Genomic DNA, 12,233 nt, shown 5'->3' with positions numbered 1-12,233 from the left:
CCAGAAATAATCAGGGGCAACCAGGGATACTTAAAGTACTATTAACTTAAAACATTGACAGAATAAGAGAAAGTGAGTTGTTATACATTTCCTGATGTAAAAGATATGTACAACTCTAATAATTGTCATTATTTTATAAAGTATAATTCATCACCTTTTCTACAAAATAGGAGGGATGAAGACAGAGCTAAAATATGAATCAAAATCAGGGATGCCCCTGAAAAGCCCTCCCATAAATGGCAGGTGGTAGATGGGGGCAGGAGTTTGTCATTGGCAGTTAAGATGATCAGAATCTGGAACAGCATTTATCCACGCTATTGCCACCAGTTTTGTGAAATACTGTGATTAGATGCACATAGTAAGGTAGCAACATCTCTCCTTTATAGTATTAAGCATCAAATCAGTAATCCTCCTTTTTCTCCTGTAGTCTGTGTACCATCCTGCTCAACTACCCTTTTCTGCAGAGGAAAGGTGCTGCATAAGAGACCATCAGTCTTTCTTCTTCCTAATCAAACATCCTGAACTTAAGTTATTAGTGTCACAAGTAGGCCTGAATATAAAAAGTGAACTTATTTAAAAGTCACAAATCTATGCAGACATGCATGCATGTACAGACACACACACACACACACACACACACACACACACACACACACACACACACACACACACACACACACACACACACACTATAATATACATGAGAAATTATATAATTGTAGAACTGGAGTAATGTCTAGAACTTTCTTATTTAGGTCTAACATGACCCATCTGTGACAGCCTGTATAACCCGGGCCAGTAATTAAGGAGCCTCAGTCCTCACCACTGATACCTATGAGAGACGGTCTCTAAAATCAGGAATGGATTTGCACAGTATTTTCAAATGCAGCTCTCTGCATGAAGCACAGTTTTCCCCAAGAGCACACAGGAAATATGCTCCAGACTTGGAACTGGACTCTGTGTCTTCAGATCCCAAACAAGACTCACTTTGGAGTACTGTGTCCCATTTCCAAGTAGCTGACATACCCACACCTGGGTATTTGATTTTCACACACACACACACACACACACACACACACACACACACACACACACACACACACACACACACACTCTCTCTCTCTCTCTCTCTCTCTCACTCACTCACTCACTCACTCACTCACTCTCTCTCTCTCTCTCACACCCTCTCATTCTCACTCACTCACTCCTGGGAAAGGCTGGTACAGATTTACTAGCGGTACCCCTGCTGCCTAGACTATAAGGTAACTGCCACCAGTCAACCACTCTCAGGCTCTAAAAGGGTATCCAATTATACTGAGCAAAACCAATACTAATATAATAGTAGAATGTAACCAAAGCAGCAAGGCTTTTCGGAGTGGTCATGGTGTCATTAAAATAAGCACAAGTACTCTCAAGATATTAAAAGTATTCTCTCAAAGATCAGCAACAGTGAAAGGTATAAAAGTATTTAATAATAAAATAGAAAACATGAGAATACTAAACATCTAATTACGATAAACAGAGTTTCAATCACAGGAGAAATAAAAATAACACAGTTGGACAGATTCAAACAGATGCAGAAAAACAATACTTTACTAATATCACTGTATTTCCTCACTGTTAAAAATAACTGTTGCCTAGCTAACTTAATACAGCAATGCAAGATTAGATGCTGAGATGTTTACTTCTACAAGGCAAGGTGATGAAAAAACAAATGTGATAAAAACATGGCATTTTAAATGGCATGTTCTTTATCTGTACTTCCGTATAACTATATTACTAAAAATGTGTTTACTATATACATTATCTTTGTGGAGCTTATCTCCCCAGGACTCCATTGAAAATGAGCTCTTCCTGGCCCAGTGGACCATCCTGGCAAACAAACTGCAAATAAATAAATAAATTAATTAATTAATGAGCTTCAAAGCTAAAACTGAACTGACTGTGATAACTGTCATACATTTTTCTATCAGGTTCTAAAGAAAACAAAGCAAACTGCTGTGAGCTTTCCATCCTCTCAGTGCTAGTTATAGAATGACATCACATTTGGCCACCTGAATGTGGTACAATACACACACGGAGCTTTGCTAAGATCTGTTGCAGTATTTGAAAATTGTAGAGCAATTGCAAAAACCTCTACTCTTCCCTTCCAGAATTCCCTGTTTAAACATACATTTAATCGGTTGTAACAACACTGTTGATATATTTTTAACACAAGCATCTGTACAAGTCAATGTGATAGCCAAATGACAAAATTATTTACAAAACTCCAGCTAACTGTGCTGGTATATGTTATACCTTCACTGCCCTATTCTCCCTGGCACAGATGGCAATACCTCACATCGTCTCACCATCCAATAGTGTGTCCATAACTGCATGCAGCAACTTTCCATTTATTAAAATAAGGCATCATTGTAAAGTGCTCCAAAATGCAGTCACAAATTCATTAAAAAGTAGCACAGATCATAAGTAATATCTACACTATACAAGGCAAAAAAGCAAACTTGTTGAAACATTGTTTTTCCTTTAAACTTATATATACTGTTATGAAGGAATACTTAAATTGATAAATGACTAATTTGTTGTAGCAAAAATAGCTTCAAGTCCCAGATGTGGCTCAGGTGATGTGGAGAAAGAACACAGAGTTTAAATCTTAAAGAAAATAATCCAATCCTACACCATATGACCAAGTGCTTGTTCATAGTAGGTGAACTTTAATAATTTAAGATGCTAAAATCATTAATAATGTTAGATGTATATGAAATAGGCTAGAAGCATAGTATTGTTTTAGGCTTACTGAGATAGCATTATAGTCGCTGCTTAAATGTATGCCTAAAAAAGCATATCCAGTAAATGTAAAATATAAATTCTGTTAACTGAGGAATTGTCCATGACCAAATTCAAGAATTAAACAGTACTGCTAAAAGAATTTCCAAATTGAACAGAATCTTCTTGAATTCCATATTTAATACTGCATTAATAGTTTTGTTAAACTTTAATTTCTTGAGTAAAAAAAAAAAATAAAGACAAGATTCCTGCCTAGTTATTGCATTAATTATGACTGCCTGTTTAAAAATTCCATTAGGGCTTAATGATTTTATGTCAGATTCCAGCCATCACTAATTTACTTATAGGTATTGGTTTTATGTTATTCATGTGTACTACACTTTTCTGAACTTAAGAACCATGTATAGACACAATGGGGCCTCTTAGCAAATAGTGTCTGGTCATATTTGCTGTAATCATTTGATTTTATTGCTCAAATAAGCACCTAAATATGTTTCTCATGTTAGTGTCATATTTTATGTTGCCACATTTAAGGAAACAGTCACAGCAAAGACTTGAACAGATTCAGATTATAATAGTGTCAACCGGCCTCTCTGTTATTTAATATATACAGTAGAAATAAAGTTAACTCTTAAAAATTCAGCAGGTCAGTCACTCTTTTCCAACTACATCTCCAAAAACTAGAATAATCTACCTAACTCGCTAACACTTCAATTTAAAAAATGTCTAAAAATGCACCTAACACCTGTCTCTGCACCTACACCTCCCCTGGATAACCTATTCCTCCTTTTCACTCTATTATCATTACTCTTATTCTACTAGCATGATCTACCACTAATAGTAGTTTCACTTAAACTGTACATAATCATTTGGTTATATCCACTAAATGTAAATAACCATTTTTTTATGTAAATTACTTTTGCTCTGCTTATTAAGTCTGAAACCACTACCATGTATGTATTTGCTTCTTACTTGGCTGTATTTGTTTCTCTATTGTATTTATTTGTTACTCTTGGTTCTTTTCTCCCCAGGCCTCCGCTGAAAAAGGACCTGTGTCCAGTCAGACTTTCTCTGTAAACAAACATAAAATAAATAAATAAATAGTCTAAAATTTAGAACTGCCATGCACTATTTTGGTTGTATTCATAAATTGTAGAGTCAGTTAATTCACTGAACAAGGCAAGGCCTTACCTGCTCAATAAGCAGATTGCAAAGTCTTCCTCCAGTGATAATACTGACAACATAAGCTATTCTCAGTGAAACATACACCCCTTTTCACCCTGACATGCATAAATGAACAGTACTGTGATTGTACTTGTACGTCATGCTGTAAGGCTAATGATATCTAACACCAAAAGGAAAATAATTTGACAGAAAAACATCCAGTCCCTGTTAAAATGCTCTAGGGAAATGATTCCACAGCAGAACAGTTTTCCATATGATGATTACAAGTCTGATGGTCAAAAGCATTACAAGTTAAAGTGGGCTGTAAAACAGTAATAGATACCAAAGTGGCAACAACAGTAATTGTTGTGTAATAAAACCAAACTATTCTTCATGCTGAACCCTGAGTATTGTTTTTAAAGAAAAATAAAAAATATGTCAATTTTCATTTATTCCTCAACAAGTCAGATCAGATCTAACCCTTTGATACAACTGGGATGCTTCTTACAGCTCGTGGATACCGGAAACTCTTGTGCTCCTCCCTTACCCATAATGCTCTAGTCCCCTACCATACCTCAGATCTCATTTTCTGCCTTCTCGTACAGACATGGTCACTGCTGGCTCTCAAGCTTTACTGTTTTCTGGTTGGATAGGTAAACAGATTGTTTGTTTGCTGTCTTTATCCCTTTTTTCTTTATAGCTCATTTATTTCTTCCTTATGCTACACTTTTCCTAGTATAGTTACCACTGCTGGTATATTTTCTCCACTTTACCTTTACTGTTGTGGTAATTTCTTTAATTACCATTGTTAGTAATTTATTTTTTCCTCTTTCTTTCCTATTTAGAAAAAAAAAAAAACTTTAGTGTTATACTGCCATTTTTTAAGATGTCTGAAAAACCTTCCAGTTTTAAAAAATGCAAAGAATGTGGGCATAAGATCCCTCTTTCAGATGCTCACAACTCTTGTGTTTATTGCTTGGGTCCGGCACACCTAAAGGTGTTGTGTGATATTTGCAGAGTTTTTAAGGTGACATGCAGTATTTGCAAAGCTTTTAAAGTGTGAGCCTAGTTTGATCGCAAGAACAAGCTTATTTTGAAAGGTCTTCTGCCTATGACCTTCTTGGAATTATTATCTGGAGCTTCCAAATCAGACAAAAAGGAGCCCAGAAAGAGGCCATCAGACATTTCTGAATCCTCCACTCTGTCTTCTGATCATACCATGGAGCCAGTCCTTAGAATGTTGAAAAGGTTGGCTCCGAAGACTAAATCTTCAGATTCATCTGCCTCAGATGCCCAATTTGCTTTATTGGATGCGACACCTTCGGAGCTGAAACAGCTCCCTTGAACCTTGCATGTGTCCTGTATGGACCCTGTTCCTTCCTGGCTGCCATCACCCTTTTTAGCGAGAGTACCATTCTATGTCCCCTTCAGTGGCCTGTTTTTTTTCATTCTTCCAGGAGTCTGACAGAAGCAGGTGTGGATAGAATGATGAAGTTTCTCTCAGCACAAATTCAGATCGGAGTTCTGCTGGCTCCAGAGGCCTTTATCAGTGCTACTCCACCCATCTTGATTCTTTCTCTGATTTGACCCTTTGCTTCTGAGCCCTTGGATCAGAATCTTCCTGGACAGTTTGTCAAATTCATAGATTGTTGTATCTTCTGCTTTGATTTGTTCTTTGAGTGCACCAGCTTAGAGTGTGTCAGAGCCAGAAGACTCTCAGAACTGTAGCATTGTTGTCAGATCATTGGTATTAGAGCTGACTCCAAAGTTATCTGAACAGTCTGTGCCCCTTAGAGACTTGGCATTTGACAGCCTGGCTCTGACCTCTGTATCAGGTGGCTGTCTTTGAGTCAGAGGGAGCCGGTGGCTCCATTGGGCTCCTTCTCCTCAAGGCATTTTTCTTTTGAGGTAGTAGAGAGTGTTCTCTGCTTCTAGAGAACAGACTGTTCCACCCCTGTTGGATCTTCCTTCTGAATCCTGTATGTCTTTGTGCCTTGAGCCAGAGCAGTCTATTCCACAGGGACAGCAGTCCAAAGTCTCCAGTCTACCCAGCAAGGGTATATTTATATGTTATGATATTTCTGTGGAGCATCAAATTGAAGAAGTCCTTAGGAAGAGAAAGTGCAAGAGGAGGCACTTAGATCCTCCTCAAGAATCAGTCCCAGATGATACTAATTTTGATGAGGGAGAAGAGTCCCCAAGATCAGCAGCTGATGTCTCCATTGATGACATCCTGGAGATTCGCAAAAGAAAAGCGTGGTTGGTCTACCAATAACACTTCCCAGGAGGAATTGATATTCCTGGAAGCCTTTGGGTCTGGCTAGTCTACCTCTTGCATGACTCTGCCTTCCGATGAGCTCATTGATTTAATATTCAAGGCAAGTATGGAAGGAACCCAACATTGTTGAGCCAATCCCCAAGAGACCAGACAGGATTCTGGTACCACCAAAAGGAAGAGAAATGTGGAGCAAAAGTGTACCAGTAGATGCCATGGTCATAGTGGTGGTCAAAAAGAAGGAACTTGTGGAACAGAGTTCATCTGTCCCTCCCCCTAACAAGGAGTCCAGGACGTTGGACAGATTTAGGAAGCCGGAATATGCTTCAGTGACCTTTTTACTCGGATCGCTGAATTATGTGGCACACGTCAATAGACTTTAGAGGGATTTGATTAAAGAACTTTCCAAATCCCATTCTGGGACCATTTCTTCTGAGGCACAGAGCTCTATTATCTCAAGGGTGGTGGGTTCAGACATTTCCAATAGGAGGCATGCCTGGATGCACCTGTGTAATTTCGTGGTGCTTCTCAAGTCCTCCTTTGCCAATGCTCCCTGTGATGGAAGTTCTTTGTTTGATCTTAAAGGCACACTCTTCTGGTGTAAGCAAGATGGTAAGATCCTGTCTGCAGTACATTTTTCAACTCCTCAAAGAACCTTCTGCATGAATCAATGAGGTGGTTGAAAAATGTGATTCAGAAAGTCCCAGGGTCCTTTCCATAATCCACATGGAGTTAGTTCCCCAGGGGAAGAGAGGGGAACTCTAGCGGAAGACACTGCCCATACAGAAGAGGAGGCCCACAGAACCAGGGGTCCATAGAGTCTTTCTCTGACACACCCTATCAGTGCTCCTGAAACGAGGCCCAGTTGTCCACATCCAGAAACAGTCAGGGATTGTCTCTCCAAGCACCAGAGAGTCTGGCTAGACATTACCAAAGATACATGGGTGCAGAGGATTATTTCCAGAGGTTATATAACACCTTTTTCCCTACCTCCCTCCTTCAACAGTATACAAAATTCCTGATGTTTTGACCAGTCAGAAGAAAGCAGCAGCTCTAGAAATAAGAAAGCTGCTAGAAAAAGAGTCATTCAAGAGCTCCCACACACCCCCAGACCAGAAAAAGTCTGGAGTTTACTCAAGATTCTTTTTAATGCCAAAGAAAACAGGGGACTGGAGACCAGTTTTGGATCTGAGCAATCTGAACAAATCAGTTCAGTATACAAATTTCCAGATAGTCACAGTTCAATCAATTTTTCCCTTTCAGCACAAGGACAATTGGATGTGCTCAGTAGATCTTCAGGATACATACTATCACACAAAAAATGAATAGACAATCCAGGAGATTCCTACATGTCCTGCTGCGAGCCAGTCATTACCGATTCAGAGCCCTGCCCTTTGGCCTCACCACAGCCCCCAGGGTGTTCACTAATTGCATGGCAGTAGTAGCAGCTCACTTAAGACAACTGGGTTTCCGGATGTTTTTGTACTTAGACGATTGGCTCTTAACTGCTCCAAGTAGGCATCTTCTGATAAAAGAAAGAGACTGTGTAATCCAACTTTGCTCTTATTTTTGGAATTACCATCAGTCACAACAAATCTCAGGTAGAACCATCTCAGACGTTAGAGTTCATAGGGGCCTTGTTCAATATGGTATCAGTAACAGCCTCCAGTCCCTTACCAGGAATACAAATTATTTGATTTTAAGTCAAAAAGTTAATTAATAATTTTTCTCTATCAGCTCGATTGCTTCTACAAGCCTTGGGGTCAGTATCCTTTGTGATAGTTCTGGGTCCAGTAGCAAGATACCATAGGAAATTTTAGCAGTGGACCATGACAACTCAGTGGTCCATTTTGTGCCAACCTATGTCCAACCTGATCAGAATAACTCAAGTATGCAAAAAGTACCACTTGTGGTGGATTCCCTCAGATCAAATATTACTAGGCCACCCATTCATTCTTCCTCAGCTCAAAGCCATAGTGAACATGGATACTTCCCAAATTTGGTGGGGGGAGGGGGGGCAGTTCTTGGGGAAGACAGTCCAAGGCACCAAGTCTCCTAAACAGGCCAACATGCATATCAATGTCTTGGAAATAAGAGCAGTACTCCTAGCACTGCAGGCTTTTCAAGAGTCTCTCCCTTCCAGGACTATTGCGATTCAGATGGACAACATATCAGTGGTATGGTACATCAACAAACAAGGAGGAACCAGATCTTACTCCCTGTGTTGAGAAGCTCTCAGAATTTGGCAATGGGTGATTTCATCACCGGTCTCCTCTATGCTTACCCCTCAACCCCTCTAATCCCCAAGCTTCTCCAGAAAGCATCTCGATTAAAGAGCACAATCATCCTCATCACCCCTTATTGGCCTCATCAGATTTGTTAGATTTGTTTCCCCTTTCCTTGGCCTCATCTAATTCACCCACCATAGATTCTGGATCCAATTCCAGGTCTACTCTCTCATCCAACAGACATTATTCACACGAACATTGTAGGCCTAAAGTTGACCACATGGTTTCTCCATTTCCATTGATAACTAGACAACTCAGGCTGTCCTCCCGTCTGTCACATTCTTTTGTCTTCCCATAAAGCTTCCAGTAAGGCTTACAGAAGTAAATGGAAAAGATTTGTTTTTTGGACACAACAGAAAGACACTGACCCTTTTTCAGCAGCAGTGCATAAAGTTCTTGACTTTTTGGCTACAATTTTTTAATGAAGAGGCTAGCTTCTCGACTATTAAAGTACAACTACCTGCTATTTCTAATTTTCATATAGGAGTTTACAAGTCCACCTTAGCTTCTTCAAAACCTTGTAAGGCCTTTATAAGGGGAACCTTTCTTCTTAGACCCCCTTTTAAAGATACAACTCTGCCATGGGATTTGAATTTAGTTTTACAAGTTTTAACTCAATCTCCATTTGAAATATTAACAAAATGTGAACTAAAATTTTTAAACTGGAAATCTATCTTTTTGGTAGCTATAACCTCTGCTCGAAGAGTCTTTGAACTTCAAGAATTGTCTTCTAAGCCTCCTCATTAAATTTTCCATAAAGATAGGGAAGCATTATGAACCCAACCCTTCCTTTCTTCCTAAGATGATGTCAGAATCCAACATCAATCAATCTGTAAATCTTTCAGTTTTCATTCTAAATTTCACGAGCAGAAGGAGAGTACTTGTTACATTAATTGGATGTTCACAGTTGTGTTTCTATAAACACAGAACAAAGAATTTCAGAAATACAGATCTTTTGATGTTCTTCATCTCACATTGCTGCAGTCCTTACACTTGGGGTAGTCCGCTGTCCTCGATCGGCCCGAATATCAAAGTATAAGGCTGACGTCGGTCAAGGCGCATTTGACTGACATCAGAACGTCAGGGTACAAATGCGCATGACCGACGTCATATCCTCAGTCTTTTTTGCCGCATGGTCCAATGCAGAAGCAGTATTGCAAGTGCCGGTTGGCGTTCTGAAATTTTTCGATTCCGGAGTTTCAGACCGAGTCAAAGTTGGCTAAGTACCCCGTTGGGGAATATTTTTGTTTTTTCTTGCCTCAGTGGTTTACCGGATGTCAGAAAAAGTGAATAATTGTATTTCTTGTGGGAAACAGATACCGCATAGAGACTATCATACTTTGTGTATTCCTTGTTTAGGGCCTGAGCACGACGTTGTTGGGTGTCGCTCTTGTGCTAGATTTAATAAACGCACTATAAAGAGGAGATTAGATTGTGCCAGGTTAGTCTTTGGGAAGCGGTGCAATTATAAAATGCCGTCGGATGCTCCGACGCCCGCTTCTTCGAAGAAGCGCAAGGACAAAGCAGTGAAGCCTAGGCTAGAAGAACCGGACGCCGGTTCTTTAGAGGTGTCGGTGGAGCTGGTGGTTCCACCGGAGGTTTCTTTGGGTTCCCAGGGAGAGACCTTGTTATTGCAGGATGTGGCCTCTCAGGAGGCAGGTCAGGGTGAAGGGGCTTCTCAGGTTACTATACTCCCCTCCCTGCCTAGGGTGGTTAGGCCCTCTCCTTCTGTTTCTAAGGCTTCTCCTAGAGGCAGGCCAGGTTTAGCTTCAGTTGGTGTCACCCCTAGTTCTTCTGGAACTGTGCCCAAGAAGCATATGCTTAAAATGGCAGAAGATTTGATTACTCTGATTAGGGGTTCTTTGCCCCCTCCTGATAAGAGACCTAGGGTGGAGCCTGAGCTAGGGAGTTTTGAGCAGGCTTCGGATGTTTCAGAGTCTTCGGCTGAAGACTTGCAGGAGTACTCCTTATTCTGATTCTGATGTGGATGATTCTACTCCTTCTGCTTCTCCTCCTGAGGATTTTTCGTTTTCAGAAACTCTTCATTCCATGAGGGAGCATTTTAAGTGGGAAGGTCAGGACTTCTCTGATTCCAGGAAAAGGCTTAGGGAATTTTGTTTTACCCCAGCATAGGCCTTTGGCTATACCTCCTGTTTTGGATGTAGTGGAAGATGTTTTTACAGAGGCTTCTCTTAATCCTGATTCTTTGCCTCCTGCTCCTGTTAAACCGGATAGGTATTACAGGGTGCCTGAAGTTCATAAGTATCTTTTAAGAGTCCTAGGGCAGACCCAGAAACTGTTAGCCAGGGGCCTAAAGGTGTTAAGGCTTCTGTTGTCAAGAAATCCGGTTCCTGCAGATAAAGAAGCCAGGGCCTTGGATAGATGGGGAAAGAAAGTTTATACTTCTTCCACTCTAGCTATGAGGGCTTTGAATTGCCAGTTTCACATGTTAAAATACCAAAACTATCTCCTTTCACAGTTGAAGTCTAAGGTTGATGCTCTGGCGGAAGGTATTGATTGTAAAGAGTTACAAGATTTAGTACATGTTTCTGAACAGGTGGGTAAGCATTCTTTGCAATGTGGTTTTGATGCTGTACAGGCCTCGTCTAGGGTGGCTGCCACTGGGTCAGTTCTTCGCAGGCACGCCTGGATGAGGGATCAAAATTTATCTGACCATGTTAAAACTAGGATTTTAGATGCTCCTTTACAATCTGATGTGTTGTTTGGTTCTCCGGTTGAGGCAGTGTTGAAGAAAATGGAAGACAAGGCTAAGTCTATGCAGACTGTTAAAGATTTTTTGCAGGTTCAGCCTCCAAAGTTTAGTAGAAATTGGCCTGCTAAAGGGTGGACGTATCCTTCTTATGATTCCCAGTCTAGGGGTAGATCTAGACGTGGTAGGGGCAGAGCTCAGGGCTCTTTCAGGCCTAGAACAGGGAGTTCTCCTGCACAGTCTTCAGGTGAGGGCAGGGGTCAGTAAACAGACCCAATGACCTACCTTTTCAGCTGCCAGAGCCTTCTCATCTGGCAGCACCTTTGGGAGGAAGGTTGGCACTTTTCAAAGAAAATTGGAGTTTAATTACCCAAGACAGATGGGTATTGGATATCATACACCACGGTTACAGGTTTTATTTCCATACCTTGCCTCCTTTCAGAGGCATGCCAGACGTTCCTCCTCAACAAAGAATAGAGGCTCACAAGCAAATTTCTCTGTTACTTCAACTAGGGGCCATACAGCCGGTCCCTATGCCAGAAGTGGGCCTAGGATTTTATTCCCGCCTGTTCCTAGTACCAAAGAAGGGGAACACGTGGAGACCAATTTTGGATTTATCTATCCTCAACACTTATCTGGACATTCCCAAGTTCAAAATGTTGACGTTACAACAGCTTTTACCTCTGCTGGGCAAAGATCACTGGATGGTAACTTTGGATCTCAAGGAGGCTTACCTTCATGTTCCTATCAGACTAAGTTGCAGGAAGTATCTGCGTTTTCGAGCTGGGACTTCTCACTATCAGTTCTCTGCATTGCCCTTTGGCTTATCTACTGCGCCCAGAGTGTTCACGAAAGTTCTGGCTCCAGTGATAGCTTTCTTCAGGCTAAAAGGAATACAGATCTATCCTTATTTGGATGACTGCCTGATTCTGGCTCAAGGAAGGTAAGAGTTTCTTCATCATTTGGAATATGTGATAGCAGTGCTAAGATGCCTGGGGTATTCTGTGAA

Source organism: Protopterus annectens, chromosome 11.part0 (assembly GCF_019279795.1).
Source record: "Protopterus annectens isolate FY-2018-M chromosome 11.part0, PAN1.0, whole genome shotgun sequence".
Lineage (NCBI taxonomy): Eukaryota > Metazoa > Chordata > Ceratodontiformes > Protopteridae > Protopterus > Protopterus annectens.
Note: the sequence above shows the minus strand (reverse complement) of the source record.